This window comes from Heterocephalus glaber, unplaced genomic scaffold (genome assembly GCF_053883595.1).
Source record: "Heterocephalus glaber isolate CG9 unplaced genomic scaffold, H.glaber_assembly_v1.0 deba00001497, whole genome shotgun sequence".
Classification (NCBI taxonomy): domain Eukaryota; kingdom Metazoa; phylum Chordata; class Mammalia; order Rodentia; family Bathyergidae; genus Heterocephalus; species Heterocephalus glaber.
This window is the reverse complement of record NW_028258320.1, coordinates 50,664,671-50,682,139: the sequence shown is the minus strand read 5'-3', so window position 1 is coordinate 50,682,139 and position 17,469 is coordinate 50,664,671. Positions and strand designations below refer to the sequence as shown.

At 36.1% G+C, this 17,469-nt stretch overlaps 1 pseudogene; it reads right to left on the bottom strand.

Annotated features, from left to right (window-relative positions):
• Positions 1–7,541: 7,541 nt before the first annotated feature.
• Positions 7,542–13,996, bottom strand: LOC101721062 (olfactory receptor 13A1-like; annotated as a pseudogene).
• Positions 13,997–17,469: the final 3,473 nt, after the last annotated feature.

Sequence of the window (17,469 nt, the reverse complement as noted above, 5' to 3'; positions counted from 1 at the left end):
ACTGACATATATGTTCAATGCTCTTAAACACTGAGATATTTCTTTAACTCATTTCATCAAATCCAACTGCTAGCTTAATTATAAGTGTAGGTTCTTTTAATGTGGTCTTTATATGGCTCAAGTTTTTTAAACAATAGCCATCCCTAGATTGTCACTGGGTTGGGGAGACCCTGCACATTTTATGCTCCCTGTGTAATTTTTAGTGTCATGTTCTGACTCTTAGATCATCTTTCCAATTCTCACTTTGTATTTTTTCTGTAGCATTGTTCACCTCCTACACTTGAGGGATGGAATTCTACTGTGAACTAAAAGGATTACCAGTCAGAATTTTTGGCCCTCTGATTCTTTTTAAACTTATGAGTATTTTTATCAAAGAATGGTTGTTGGATTTTTTTCGGATCTTTTCTCTGTGTCTATTTGGATGACCCTGTGAAGTTTTTATTTGATTTTTTGTAGTGTAAATTACATTATATGGTTTTAAAATATTAAACCAAACATATCCATTAATATATTATCCTTCTTGGTCATCAGGTATTATCCATTTCTATATTGCTACATTGAATCTATAAAAATTTTATTGAGAATTTTGTGTATGTGTTCATATTGGTCTGTGGCTTGCTTTTCGGATAATGTCTTTATCTTCTATTTTAAATCAGGGTAATTGTGAACTGCTCTTTTTTCATGAGTTTTTAAATGTAGATCTTGTATTGTCTACTGTACTCCCCAGTTCCATAAAGTTTCCCAAAAATGTTTTTTTATCTACATTGCACACTTTGCTATGGTGTGTTTACATATTGATTCATTTAAAAATACTGATGCTCTTTCTCTTTACACTGCAGCCTGCAAACTCTCCACACCTCTGGCTGGAACAGTTATGGGATTCATTGGCAATATTCTGTCTCAAGTTTCACTTTCCTTCAGTGTTTGATATCCAGGTTGTACTGTTATGCTTTGTCTAGATGTCATCCCAAAGCCTCATCTGGTCATAGGTGGGGCTTTTGCAGAGGTGGCTGGATCTAGAGTGGGTGATGCTGGCATTAAGGGTGTGCGATTATGAAATTAGTTCACTGATTGGTTTGACAAAGTTCTTGGTTCGATTAAAGGTTCCCCACCCTGAATGTGAGTGTTACCCATCCTAAAGGCTGGTAACCTTGATAAAATATAAAGGAACAGAAAGCATCTGTTGCTTGTTGGTTGCTGCTTACTGCCTTCTGCCTGTCCTGCCCACCGTGAACTGTTTTCTCTTTGTGATGTCCCTCTGCCATGCTGACCCGCTTTGGAGCCAGCCAACTATTTAACAGAAACCTCTACAAATCGTGAGCTAAATAAAGCTTTCCTCCTTTGACTTTGAGTGTTGGGTGTTTTGTCTCAGCAATGATAAAAGTTACTAAGAAAATAGAACACTTTTTTTCAAAATGTATATTGTTGGCTTTTTGCTGTTTAATGGTGGAGAGAAAATTTATTTCTTAGTATTGTGGCTGGACTAGAAGCCAACTTGTGGAGGTTCACTGATTTACATTCCACCATCATATCATGCATAGTTAACATATTAAGTGTTCATCAGCCATTTCATAAAAAAGGAAAAGAGTGAGCCAATCAATGGTGTCACTGAAACATTTTGTCCAATAAAGGAACTCACCAGAAATTGAGGTGCCTTCAGAGGCTCTTAGCTCTATTTTACTATTGTACAGGTCTTTCTTTACGTCTTTCTCTATTCAAAGATCAGAGCCTGATTCTCAGGACAAGACAACAGCAGGCAGACTATGTTCCTTGTCCCAGCCTTCCTCTTGATTTCTTTCCTTTTCTGAGACCAATGCTCCCAGGCTTCCCAGGAATTCAGAGCTTCTCCTATCCTAGTCATTTGCCTCTTCTTCTCTAGCTCTGTTGCCAGGCTCCTGAGCTCACTGACACAAAGCTTCAAAGGGCCGAATTAAAGTGGTGACAGTTCAAGATGGTGTTTTATATGCAAAATTTGGAACCAGAGGACCAGGCTTGACTTTCACACATCTTGCTGGCTGTGTGACTTTGGAATAAAGATTTCACTTCTTTGAACCTTGATTTTCTCATCCCTACAGTGAGGTTATTATGATAATAGTGCCTAGAGTTGTTATAAGAATTAAATAATGAAATGTAACATACAAACCATTAATACATGGGAGTCACTTGGTAAATCTGAAAGAGAAATTGTATTTTGTATGACAACTCTCTGAAAAGTTGTGGCATCCAGTTTGAACATCTTCTTTAGATTAATAAATTCTTTTCTCAAAGGTGATGGCATTTCTTCTTAAACAGTCTTTTATAGAAAATTAAGATTTTTCTCTGTTCTTTGCTCAATGTGTATTAGAAATATGGCATGATTTTTGATATGAATACATATTTTCTTTATCAGATGTATGTTTTAACCTGACAGTATTTCATTTACTTAGGTTTTTCTAAAATATGATATTTAATTTCTCATGCACAAAACCAAAATGTGATTCTTTTTTATGTTCCATGTCAGAATTAATTGAAATTTTTTCTAGTGTTCATTGGTTGCAATGAGCTAAAGATCATTGGTAAGAAAAAGAAAACTCAAAATCATAGACTAGCAGTTTAAATGCTGTGTTAGCTTTCCATCACTATAACAAATACCTGAGACCACCAATCTATACTGATTAGAAGTTTATTTTGGCTCACAGTTTTGGATCTTCTGGTCCATGATTGGCCCCATTGTTTGGGGGCCTGTGGTCAGACAACATATCATGGTGGGAAGCAAATGGTGTAGGAGAATAACTCACCTCATTCCCAAGGAATAAAAGAGAAGAGAAGGGGCCAGGTTCTATAATCTTCAAGGATGTATTCTCTAACTTCTTTCTCCTAAACCCCACCTCTTAAAGGTTCCATCACCTCCCAGTAGTCCCATGGGTTCAAGGTCAAGCCTTTGTTTGTTTGTTTGTTTGTTTTTGACACAGAAGGGTGCTGACATCTTTCATTACAATAGAAATGCAACTGCTGACTGCATCAAGGTGTCAACAGTTTTAATATATGTGCTGCAAAAGCTAGCACAAAAAACCAATAAAGATGACTCAGAAACTCTCAAGAGCCTCAGAACTGGTTTGTGTCCCATACTTACTCCTTTTGTATTCCAAACTCAATCCTAACATTTTTACACTTCAATTTTAAAAACATTTCTTTTCAGATTTTCCCTAAAATGAAACAGAGACAATGTGATTCAGTAAGTAACAATTCAACTATATTAATTATGTTACTACTGAGGAACAAGTAGCATTATGGGATATTGCAAGGAAGGTAAATGTAATACCTATGTAACTGGGAGTGGAGCAGAGGGAGAGGTCTATCCCAGGCATCATATTTTTTGAGTGCCATTATTGGCCAAAACAAAAATTATATTGTAATAATTTATTCCATTGTAACAGCAAAGATTTGAGATTCAAGTGCATTAAAATAAGAATACTATATCTGCAGTTTATTAAGCTCTTAAAATGTCTCATTTTTATTGAATGCACTTTCTAATTATTTTTAAAAATTATTACTTATATAATTATTAGTATTTCCTTTACTCACCTAAGTTAACTATGGTGCATAGTAAATTATGACAATAATTTATGATCCTTTTGAATTATATTTGATGTTAAGCTAAGGTTTCCTATGTGCCTCTGAATGGATTGTCCCTAGCCACATGACTGCTTACACAGGAATTGTACTGAGTGGTTTACATGCATCTGGACCATTGCAGTCACTCAGTACAATTGAGCCTAAGCAGCCCTGCAGCTAGAGACCCTGCTGTGTTCAGTCGCTGTGTTGACTGATGAGAGAGCCTAGATTAAAGACAGTGCTTGTAAACTGGTTTTGGTTCTTGTAAACATATTTCTCTAGCTATAAGATGTTTCAGAAATTTCATAGGGTAATTATATAAAACTAATAACTAGAACACAGCTTGTCAGAGTTTCTATACTATATTCTTATCTATTTGATGTGTCTAAGGTAATTATATGTGAATATTTAAAGCAAGTGAGGTAATACAAAAAATAAAATAATTATTTTTATTTTTATCTTGTTATTGTCTACTTTCAGTTCTGTGTATATAATTTTTTACACTTGATCTTAGCCAAAAGGCCAAGAAGCAATCCACGTATATAATTTTTATATATAATTTACTTTTTCAAATTTCCAGTAATTCTCATTAAAAATAAAGCAAATAAAAAAGCAAATAAGAAGTTTTTTCTAAGAAAAAGGCAAGAAAAGTAACTTTCTAGAATATTGCAGTTTTTCTATATAATGAATAAATCTATGTGAAAATTATCTTAATTTTTCTCTATAGATATTTTAATTTTCTACTTTAACATTGCAGGTTACTGTATTTTTATTTAGTAATAATCATAAAAATTACCTACATTTTTCTCTGTGCATAATTTTAGTTTTCTATTTAAATAGGCTAGCGTAGTCAGATATGTTGGAGGGCAGCAAATTGAAGGACTGTCCTGAGCAGCACTAACTCTAGCTATGCCACTGGCTAGGACTGTTTTTATATCAACATTCCCATTTCCCTGTTATACAGGTCAGTCATTTACTGAATCAAAGTGTGCATATGTGCACATGTATGTCTCAGAGGCGTATATGCTGCCAGTTCTGTGTGCCTGCATATGTGTGAACATATGTTATTTTGTTTTCACAAGCTGTGAGACCTGAGATATGCATATGCATCAGGCATTTGGGATTGTAAATCTAGTTTTTTCAGGTTCTGCGGGCACCCTCTTGGCACTGGGGCTTCAGGGTCAAGTTCCCATTCAGCTTTCCTTCTCAGAATGAGATAATTACCTTAGGAAGCTAGAATGGAGAAAGAATCTGAAGAACAAGTTAACAGGACAATGACTGCAGCTTTAAATTTGTCAGTTTTAAAGCAGCTTCTGTTAGTAAGAATGGCTATCATCAAGAAATCAATCCATAACAAATTCTGGCAAGGTTGTAGGGAAAAAGGAACCCTTCTCCATTGGTAGTGGGAGTGTAAATTGGTACAACCACTATGGAAATCAGTGTGGGATTCCTCAAACTAAAAGTACAGGTTCCATTTGACTCAGCTATTCCCATTCTAAGTAGCTCCCCAAAGGAGTTAAAAGCGTCATGCCACAGTGCTATATGCATGCCCATGTGTATAGCAGCAAAATTTATAATAGCTAAATCTTGGAAACAGCCCATATGTCCCTTATCAAATGAATGGATAAAGAAAATGTGGTATTTATAGACAATAGAGTACCACTCTACCATAAAGAAGGGTAAACGACACATTCTTAAAAGTAAATGGATGCATCCTGAGGCCATAATTTTAAGTGAAATAAATCAGACACACAAATTTATATATCTCATCATTTTTCTTGTGTGAATAACCCAAAGGGCAAATAAGGAGGAAAATTGAGGACAGAGATTGGAAAATAGGAAGAACTTGTTCAAATGGGAAGGGGAACACAAGTAGAGGGGCATGGGAAGGGAAAAGGGGGGGAAAAGAAAATGCAAGGAAAAGAATGTAAACAAAGCTTTTGTAAATGAGGAGGAGAAGATGGGAGGAAATATATGGTGGATTAACTAATGATCAACTTGTAATGCCCAGCTGAATTTAATCAGAGAAGTCTGGCCATGGAAGATCTACCTAAGGATTGCTGTCAATAGCTATAAAAAGAGAACTGGAGGGGAAGATTGGGGGCTGTTGATTTTCTAGGAGAAGCTTGTTGCACATGGTTTTCCTGATGTGAACTTGGCTGTTCTTGTCCAAGGAGAAGCTCAGGTTCTCATTGTCACTGTGAATGGCTGCTGTTCTCATCTGATCTTCACCATCACTTCTTGGCTCCAATGTCGCTCCCACAACCTGGTGGCACAAATTCTTCATCTGGCAGGCATAGGATTTCTGGCTTCCACCACTGCCCTTTGGGCCTTCCAGGTGCAGATTCTCAATATGGACAAGCATGAGGTATTGCCGCAGATTCTAGGCCATTGGCTGAACTCATGGAGGACATTGCCTTGGACTCTCTACGCCTTTAGCTGGGCTTGTGTGGGACATTGCTGTGGGATACAGGTCCTTGCCGGGATTCTTTGGGCCTCTAATGTGCAGCTAATCTTCTGCAGTACCTTAAATTTGACTTTTTGGGTAAATATCATAAAATAATCCTATAAACTATGTGTCCTGTATTAAATGTACTTCTTTGCCAAAACCCTGACTACAACAAAAGGGGAATGAGAAAAGAAGAATTAAGATATAATGTACAGGTACAAATTTCCAATAATGTAGTGATCATTATATATGGGAAACATGTACTAATAAAAAATAAAATAAAATGAAAAATATAAAATAAATAAATAATATACATTCTGTTACAAAGACATCTAGGAATCTGGGTGCATGCCTGCATGTGCATGACAGTGTGTTTGTGTGAAGTTTGATTAGTAACTTAATGTCTTTAATTGTCATAAGTCTCTCCAAATTTCTCTTTCTTCTTACATCAGTTTTGGTAGTTTGTGACTTTCTAGAAATTTTTCGGGTTTATCTAAGTGATTAAATGTGTTCACATTCATTTGTCCATAGTATTCCTTTACAATCATTTTTGTTTCTAAAAGGTCATTAATGAAGTCCACTCTTTATTCCTGATTTTGGCAATATTATTCTTGGTCAATCTAGCTAAAGGGTTATCAGTTTTCTTGATCTTCCAAGAACTAACCTTTAGCCTCACTGTCACTATTTTTCATCTGTTATAACACACAGCTCTTCTACCCCTAACCCCAGGTCTTCATAGTCCTGAGGATTATGAAATACAGGATAAAAAATCTCAAGTTACTTCTGATATTTGGCTATGTTTCATTACTGCCATTTTATAATCAGAGAAAAACTAGCCAAGGGAGAGAAATTATGGGAGTTAAAATGTGATTAAAGAGATAAATGACTGTAAAGATTTTCACATCGAGGTAGAACCAGGTAGAGACAGGGGATGTTCCAGGTATAAAGGGTCCAGGGAGAATGAAGGGTGTTCATTGGAGGTGCAGCTAGCCAGAGCTTCAGGAGGCAGACTAAAAGGCTATTTCTGGCTATAGAATGAAGGGTTTGAGGGAGCAGCATGACACAGGTCTTGAAAAAACAGATCCTGGCCATGTAATGAGGGAAGGAGGGGACTCTGAGCATAGAATGGTCATTACCAGCCAATGTTTGAGTGTGGGCCAGCAAGACTCTGATATTGCCCAGGAGCTCTGTTACCTGGAGGTTTGGTCCAAGACAGGGTGTAGGGGCAGCTAAGAAAGAGGAGGGTCAAGAACAGCCAGGCTTGTTGGAATCACAGGATGACACCCATGATTTCCCCTGTGTGGAAGAAGAGCACCTGCCAGGATCTATGCTGCTAGTTCTGTGGATCAGACATTGATTGGGTACACATAACCTGAACAGTTCAACTGAAACAACCAGCAGCAGAGCCTAAATGAAATGTCCAGACTCTTTGTCTGAAGGTGATTTTCCTAAAATGGCGATAGCCAGGCTTCATCTCTAGAAGCCTGCCCCCCGGAAGTCAGGCATGGAAGGATTCTTGGTGGCACAACAGTCTATACATCTCCACCTGATACCTGAAGAAGGGCATGAGTCTTTCTAGTCCACACCTCATCTCCTGTTCCTCAGAGTGTAGATGAGGGGGTTCAGGGTGGGATTCAGTGCTGAATACAGCACTCCTGAGATTTTGTTTCTCTTCAGGGTGTCACTGGAGGTAGGGCTGCTGTGGGCACAGAACACAGATGAGTGGAACACTAAAACCACGAAGAGGTGAGAGGAGCATGAGGAGGAGGCCTTCTGCCTCCCTTCAGCTGAGTGCATGTGCAGGATGCTGGGGATGTTACAGCCGTAGGACAGCAGGGTTAGCAGGCATCTATATAAGTTAAGGCATGACTCAGGAGTGTCATGAGGCTGTTCATGCATGTAGGGCTGTAACACAGCAGCAGAGGATAGGAGATCTCACAGAAGAGCTGGGTGCTTACCCTGGGACTACAGAATGACAACTGTGTCATCAGACCAGGGTGGACAGAGGCATTCAGGGCACAGATGCCCCACACAACCACAACAAGGGCCCAACAAGAGAGCAGGCTCATCTGGAGCTCTAGATCAGAGGAAAGTAGATGGCCACATAGCAGTTATAGGCCATAACTGAGTAGTAGCAGCTCAGAGTATGGAGACCAGATCAGGAAGAAGAACTGGGCCATGCATGCCTGGAAGGAGATGGTGTTTTCAACAGATACTAAGTCAAACAGCACCTCGGGCACCATGGAGGATGTACAATTTCCATGCTGGCCGAGATGCACAGCAAAATGTACATAGGATCATGCAGGATAACACTGAATCTGACTGAATCAATGATAACAGTGTTGCCTGGGAGTAGCATGGTGTCAAGGGACAGACTGGAGCCACCCAGGACCCATTGCACTCTGTTGTGCTCTGATTTTAGAATTAGCAGACGAAGACTTTAAAGTAGTATTCATAAACATGTAAAAGGACTAAAGGAAAATATGCTGGTAAAGATTGAAGACATGTTGTCAATATAATCAACAATATAGTAGAAAATGGAACAATAGAAAAGAAAACCTTATGAAATAATAAAATGGGGAAGTGAAATCTGCATGCTGGTGGAATACTGGGTGGTTTTCTCATATCCCCAACAGCAACAATAACTTTGCAGCCATCCATAAACAACAATGCCTTTGTTGGAGTCTTGTGTTTCGTGTAGAAGCCTATGAACTCTGATGCAGGTCATGAGCTAGTAGGCCCATTTTGAGAAGGCAAATTTATACTCAGGTGGTAGAAATGCTGATGGTAGCTTCAGATCGGGAAATGGCCCTTTTACTCAAAGAGCTTGATTAAAACCCTCTTTGACCAAGTTCATGTTGCCAAAATCATCTGCCAAGGTGTTGGAGGGAATTACACATCCTAGGACCATGGTAAACAGGACTGAAAAACTGAAAAAAAAATAGTGAAATTGAAGACAAGTCATCTGAAATTAGTAAATTACAGCATGAAGATGAAAAATGGTTGAAAATGAGTGAAGAAATCATAAGGGAACTCTTGGACAGCATCAAAAGTATGAATTTACAAATTATAGCAGTACCAGAAGGAGAAGAGATAAAGAAATAAAGGAATGAAACTAATTTCAATAAATACTGTCTAAAAACTCCCCAGATTTTAGGAAGGATATGGACATATGGATTTTTTAATTGCTAATAGTATTTACTTTCAGTTTTTATATGTATATCTTTGCAGTACATAATGATTACATTTCTCTTGGGGAATTAGTATATATACATAATTTATATCAATTCTTTTTTCATCCCCTTCTCCTCCCATCTTTCCACTTCCCTTCATCTCTCGATCCCCTTCCCATTTGCAAAGGATCTATCTCCCTGTTTTCTATTATTTATCGTTTTTTTTTTTTTGGTACCAGGTTTGAACTTGGGTCCTTGAGCTTGCTCAGCAGACGGCGAAACCACTGAGCTAAATCCCCGGCCCTATTTATCTTTTATTTTGATCTTTGTTTGTATTTAGGGTTTCTTATATAAGAGAAACCATGTGATATTTAAGCTTGTGTGTCTGATATATTTTATTTAATGTAATGGTCTCAAGGTGCATCCATTTTTCTACAAAAAACTTAAATTTATCCTTCTTTGTGCCAAAGCAGGACATCACTCAGCATAAATACCACATTTTCTTTATCCTTCTGTCTTTGATGGACATAGGGGCCACTTTCATGACTCATCTACTATAAATTGTGCTGCTATAAATACAGATATACATGTATGAATTGCTGTCGTATAATATCTTTTACTTTTTCAGGAAGACATCTAAAAGTGGAGTACTTGCATTAAGTGGAATTTCTAGTTTTGTTTTGTTTTGTTTTGTTTTTGAGGAATTTCCATTCTAATATCTGAAGTGATTGTACTATTTTACACCACCAACAATATAAAAAGGTTCCTTTAACTTCTATCCTTGTTAGTGTTTGTCATTATTTCTTGAAATTACATAATTCTCTCTGGAGTAAGATGAACTTACAGTGTTTTTTTCAACTGCATTTCTCTAGCGGCCAGAGATGCTGAACATTTTTTCATGTCTTCATTGGTCATTTGTACTTCTCCTGAGAAGTGTCTATTCACTTTAGTTGCCCACTTTTTGATTGGATCTTTTAATCACTGTGGAGATTCCTCAAAAAACTAGGATTAGAGGCCCCATTTGATCCAGCTATTCCCCTTCTGGGTATCTTCCCCCCAAAACTAAAAGCATCATACCACAGCAATATATGTGCACCTATGTTTATAGCAGCAAAATTTGTAATACCTAAATTTTGGAAACAATCCAAATGCCCATCAACCTATGAATGGATTAAAAAGATGTGTTTTTTTAATATAATGGAGTACTACTCAGCCATAAAGAAGGATAAACTAGAGACATTCCTAGGTAAATGGATGCACCTTGAGACCATACTCTTAAGTGAAATAAATAGGACACACAGGTAAATATCACATTGTCTCTCTGGTGTGAGCACCTGAAAGTGTAAGTAAGGACCAGGCTGTATAATAGATATCATGTAATAGGAAGAAATTGTTCAAAAGGAAAGGGGAACTAGGGAGGGAGGAGGTGGAAAGGAAGAAAGTGAAATGGAAAAAAATGAGAAAAGAAGGATAAAATGGAAAGAATACTTTGTAAATAAGGAGAGGAGTAAGGGTTAAAGAGGGGAAGGGAATGGGAAAAAAGAGAATCAAGATATGTACAGGTATGAATTCCCTAAGATGAATGTTATCACTATGTATATCAAAATAGTACCCAATAAAATTTTAAAAAGAGAATACATTCTCTTATCTTCATGTGGTTGCATAATTTCTGTGGTTTCTTTTGCCATTGACATCATTTCATTGTGCTATGATGTGATAATATGCCTGGGATAATTTTGATTGTTTGTATGTATTAAACCATGCTTCATTGGCTAATGTGTGGTCTATTTTGGAGATAGTTTCATGTGCTGCCAAGAAGAATATGGATGCTGTGGTTGTTGGGATATAGACATCTGTCAAGTCCATTTGTTCAAGATTTGGCTCAACTCTGATACTTATCTGTTAATTTTTTGTCTAGTCGATCTGTCTGTGACAGTAGGGAATTGAAGTCCCCCATTATATTTGTATGTGTGTTTTTCTGACTTTTTATGTCCACTGGTGTTTGTTGGGTATGCCAGTGTTTGGTGCACATTGTTTATAATTATTATCATTTCGAGTTGAGTTATCCCCTTGACCAATATCTAGTGACTATCTATGCCTTTTAAAATCCACTTTGTCTGAAATTCAGTATAGCTACTCCTGCTTTTTTTTCAGATTTCCAATCCATTGAGTATTGTTTTCCATCCTTTGATTTTTAGTCTGTGTATTTGTTTTAAGGTTAAATGTGTTTTTGTATACTACATATTGTTGGGTTGTCTTTCTTGGTCCATTCAGCCAATCCATGTATTTTGATTGGGGAATTGAGACCATTCACACTGAGAGTTACTATTGAAAGGCAGTGACATATCCCTAATCACTGCATTATTTTTTCTGTTGTTGATTTGCTTCTCCTCCCTCCTTTCTGCTTAACTTCTTATACAGCCTGGTATATTCATTTCATATATTTTTGGCATTGTTGGCTTCTTGTTTTTTCTTAGGGTATCCTAGAGAATTTTTTGTAGTGCTGGTTTGGTGGTCATGAATTTCTTGAGGTGCTCTTTGTCATGAAAATACCTTCTTTCTCCATCAATTTTGAAGGAAAGTTTTGCAGAATATATAAGTCTGTGTTGGAAGTTATTATCTTTTAGGGCTTGGAATATTTCACTCCAAGCCATCCTGGCCTTTATGTTTGTGTTGAGAAGTCTGCTATAATTATAATGGCTTTCTTTTAAGTTATTTGTTTCTTTTCTTTAACATCTTTTATGGTTCTGTGTTGCACTTCTGGTATTTTGAATATAATGTGATATAGAAAGATTCTCCTTCAATTGCAGCTCTTTGAGGTTCTCTATACCCACAGATCTGTTTATTTCTTTCCCTATATTTGGTATATTTTCTACTATTATTTCTGTAAACAGGACTTTATGCCATTTGTGCTACTTTCTGATTTTTCTCTTATTCTAATTAATCTTATATTAGTCTTCTTTGCATCACCTAGCAGCTGTTGGATGCATTTATCATGTTCTCTTGTAGTTTTAAAGATATTTTTTAGTAATCAGTGCTTGAAAGCATCCCTATCTTCTATTTCTGATGTTCTGCCCTCACATTGGTCACTTCTGCTGCCCACACTTTCAATATAGTTTTAATCTCTTGAATTTTTGTTTAGAACCTTTTCATGAATTCTAATTCTTTGCTAAACTGCTAACTCATCTTTTGTATCATTTTGTTTAGCTCAGCTTGTTTCTTTACTAGTATCTTCTATAAGCCTCCTGATCATTTTGTTATTCCTTCCATTATATGTTTAGTTATATATTCTGTGATACTACTACACACTTATTTGATCTGTTTTTTAATCTCTTCTGTATCTATTTGAATAATTTGTCTGTGTGGCTTTTTGCTATCCCCTGTGTCAGCTTTGGAGGATGGAAATCCACTTTCATTAGACTGCTGTGGTTTCCTGGATATCCTAAATCCATTCAAAAATTTGTCTTTCATTGTCGTTTTTACTTTGGGGAAGAGTCAGAAGTCTCATCTTGCCACATCCTGTGAATAACACAAGGGAGACACACTCTAATGTTTATGCTGTATGTTTTTGCTTTGCCTTACTTAAATGAGAGATAATACATGGCATTTAAGCTTATGTGTCTGATTTATTTCACTCACTTATATTTTCCAGGTGCATCCATTTTGTACAAATGTCTCAAATTTATCTTTCTTTATAGCCAAATAGTATTCCATTATATGTAGATAACACATTTTCTTTATCCATTCACCTGTACAACTGAACTTTAAGAAATCTTTACATATTCTAGATACAATCTCTTAACAGAAACTACTTTTTTCAAGTCAGTGACCAAGGATATATGTTCAAGTGTTCTTTATTTAGATGGTCTTTAATTTCTTGCATCAAAGTTTTAGTGCTCAGCACGTAAAATTTTAACTTAGTTATGTTTATAACTATTAATTGCTTTTTAGAGTTACTACAAATAGTCCTTTAGATATCTATATTCTAATAATTTATTATTTGTATGTAGAAATGTAAGTGATTTATGTATTGTGATTTATTATCACATGAACTTGTTAAATTTATTTATTTACTTTAGTGGCATTTTAAATGTAATAATTCTTTGTCTTGTTACTGGTTTTGTGACTGTAGTATACTGTTGAGTAGCAGTGACAGTAGAGATATCTTTGCGTTGTCTCTGATCTTACAGGGAAAATATTCAATATGTCACTATTTAACATAGTTATCATCTACAGATTTTCTGTAGGTAATCTTGAGCTTCTGAACTTTTCTACAATTTACATTTTGCTGAGATTTTTTTATTATTGATGTATAAGTTTTTTAATATTTTCCTGCATCTGTTGAGATACTCATATCTTTTTTTACTCTTTTGATAATATGAATAGTATTGATTGATTTTAATATGCTGAATTTGCCTTGCATCTTTGACCTAAACTCAATTACCATAATATTTTAACCTTCATATGCAATTACTTTTCATATATGCTGCATTCATTTACAATTTCACACACTATTTGCCAATATTTTGTGGAGGGCATTGGTCTATTATTATGTCCTTGTCTATTTTGAATAACTGTGTAATGCTGGGTTTGTCAAGTAAATGAGAGATGTTCCAGCTTTTTCTCATTCCTAAATGATGTTTGACAGAGGTGCTATCATTCCTCATGTAAAAAATCTTGTACTAAACATACCAGTGTAGATTTCCTTTTCTTCTGAATCAAAGAGAGAATGCTGCCTACACCATGATCCTGTGCCTTCATCAGCTACTCCAGGGTGCATTTCCTCAGAATAGGGATGCTCTTATATGATCACAGCCAAGTTGTACAAAACTCTAGACTGTCAGGTTTTCTCTCTCACCATTTGAAATATATCACTTCATTATCTTCTGGTTTTCATAAGTTCTGAAAGGAAGTCAGCTGTAATCTTCAAGTTTATTCTTTTATGTGTAAGATCTTCTCCTGTCCCAGGTTTTCTTAAATTGCTCTTATTTATAAAAAAGAATTCAAATCAATGTTTATATATTTGTGTGTGTGTCTATGTGGCTTGGTGTTTGTTAAGATTCTCACATCTTGAGAAATTTTGACTATTTTCTATTTATATTTTCTCCAATTCTGGGAATCCAATTACACATGGGAAAAGTTGCTTAATATTTTTCTATGTGTAATAAAGGGTGTTCATCTTCCAGTGTATTCTTAAATGTTGGTTTAATTTTGAATAAATTCCACTCTAATGTCTTCAAATTCACTGGTCTTTTCTTCCACAGCTACCAATCCTTTGGTAATCCCACAAGAGAATGCTTCATCACAGGTATACCATTCTTGTTTTAAAATGTTTTTATTAGTGTGTGTTTGCAGAACACAATAAATAAAAGTTCCTTGTGAGGAACTGATACACATAAATATCACATCATGATCATTTTTACTCCCATTTCCCTCCGCCCTAATCTCTCTATCCTTCCCTGTGTCCCCTTCTTATCTCCAAATTCTACTCCCTGCTTGCCAAGGGGCAATACTAATCTCTGTGTCATTCCAATTTTAGTATGTATGCTGGTAAAGCAATTATAACATCCTTTAAATTTAAAATGCAATTTTCTTGGTTGAACAATTAAATTTTCTCATCTACCATATAAAATTATGGATATTATTGATTCTATTTACCCCTATAGATCTAAATTCCCCTTTTAAATAGTACATGTTTGTGATACATAACAAATGCATTCCTTGTGGGGAATATGTAGATGGCACCTTAAGCTCTTTTACTTCCTCTTCCCCTCTACTCCTTCTTCTCCATCTATAGACCTGCTCCATTCTTAGATCCTATTTCCATGTCCAAAACAGCTAGCTTACTGCTTCCTATACTTTTAGTTTGCTCTTTAAATAATTTGTATATTGGGATTCATCATGTATGAGAAATCATGAAATATTTAACTTTCTGTGTCTGACTTATTTCATTTAGCCTTATGGTAGCAAGTTGCATGCATTTTCCTACAAATAACTTAAATTTATCCTTCTCTGTGGCTGACTAGTATCCTATTGTGTACATATATCATATTTTCTTTATCCATTTATTTGTTAATGAGCATATAGCCTTCTTCTAAGATTTAGCTTTCATGAGTTCTTCTGCTATAAACATGAGTATGTGCACATCATTATAATATGATGTTTTAAAAATTTTCAGAAAATATCCAAAGGGAGTACAGCAAGGTCAAATGGAATTTCTACTTTTAGTTGTTTGAGGAAACTCCATATAGGTTTTATAGCAGTGGTAGTACTTTACATTCTCATCAACAATGTTAAATAGTTCCTTTTTCACCACATCCTCACCATTATTTGTTGTTTTATGAATTCTTGATGATAGCCAACTTTTCTGGAATAAGATAGAATATTAGTGTTGTTTTGATTTGGCCAAAGACACCAGACACTGCTTCATATTTTATTGGTCATTTAGGAAGTGTCTATTCATTTCAACTGACCATTTTTGATTGAGTCTTTTATTTGGGGTGGTAATTATTTGAGTTCTTTATATATCATAGATATTAATTCTTTGAGGAGTAGCTGGTAAAATTTTTTCCCATCATGTAGGTTTTCTCTTCACTCTGTTGTTCATTTCCTTTACTGTGCAGAAGAATGTTAAGTTGTCATATTTGTTGCCTGTTGGTGTTTTTTCTTGTGCAACTGGGGTTTCTGGCAGAAAGCCCTTGCCTATTCCTATGTCTTCAAGAGTTTTATCTATTTTATCTTCCAGAAGATTCAGTGTTTCTCTTTTTATATCATTTTGACTTGATTGTCATGCAGGGTGAAATATATGGGTCAGATTTATTCTTCTCCAAGTAATAATCAGTTTTCCCAGCACAATTCATGAAAGAAGTGATCTTTCCTCCAGTTTATGTTTGTGGCCTTATTTTTGAAGGCTGAGGGTACTTAGTGTTTTTTCCAAATTCTCTATTCTGTTCCACTGATCATGTCTGTGAATCAGTATCATGCTGTTTTCATCACTATACTTTTGTTGTATAATTTGAAATCTAAGATTCTGATGACCCCATCTTTGTTCTTGTTGCCCAGGATTTCTATTGCTCTTCTGTATCACTTCTAGTTTCATATGCATTTTGGGATTGGTTTTTCTAGTTCTTCTAAGAATATTGTTTATACTTTGGTTGCCATTGCATTTAATCTATATTTAATTTTGAGTAATGTAGTGGTTAGTTGATTGCCATCTTGAGTGGGAATGCCCAGCTGAATTGAGTCAGCATGGTTCTGCGCATGGAAGATCCACTTTAAGGAGGATTGTTGTCAGGATGATATAAAAAGCAGAATGAGAGGGAAGGATTCCAGCTGATTTTCCTTGGAAGAGCATTTTTGCAGCTGATTTTCCTATCAGGAGCTTTGGATGTTCTCTTTGGAGGAGCTCCAGTCCTTGCCATTGCCAAGGAGAGCTGCTATTCTCAGAGGAACTATGGTCTTTGGCATGGGTGTCAACTCCTGGCTTTCAGCACAGATTCTTCAGCTTCCAGCACCAGCCTTTTGGCCTTCTGGCTCAGACCGTTAGCTTCCAGTTCCAACCCTTCAACCTCCTGACACAGACCCCTTGGTCTTCTATTGTGGATCCTCCAGCCTCCTGATACAGACTTATACAGCCTCCTGATAAAGGGCACTGCCATGTGCTCCAGGCCTCTGGCTGGATCCTTTGGATATCTAACATGTGGACAGATCTTTTGCACTCTTCTACATTTGATTCTGGGCAGTAGGCCAATCTTATAAATTTGTGTCAAATTAAACCTGATTCAGAGCATGTGCAGTTTTTTGAGGAGCATTGCCCCAGCCCTGAAAGCCCTTATAAGCACTAATACAAACATGGCCTTTCTGACAATACTGTATTGGTTTTGGCAACCCAGGTACTGGGAATATATTTCCATTTTCTGATGTTCTTTTTGATCTATTTTTTTCGGAGTACTATACCTTTTTTTAAATGGAGGTCTTTCATTTCCTTGTTTAGATCAATTCCTAAGTATTTAGTTTTTATGAGGCTATTGTGAGTATGATGGCTTTCCTAATTTATTTCTTGGTGGTTTTTTTGTTGGTATACAGAAATGCTATTAATTTGTATATATTTATTTTGTGTCCTATATCTTTGCTGATACTATTTATTCCACAGTCATTTAGTAGAGTTTTGGGTTTCTTATATGTAAAGGATTATGATACCTAGTTCTTTATCAAACAGGTCATCCACATCTGTTGCCTTGTTTAACTCAATTA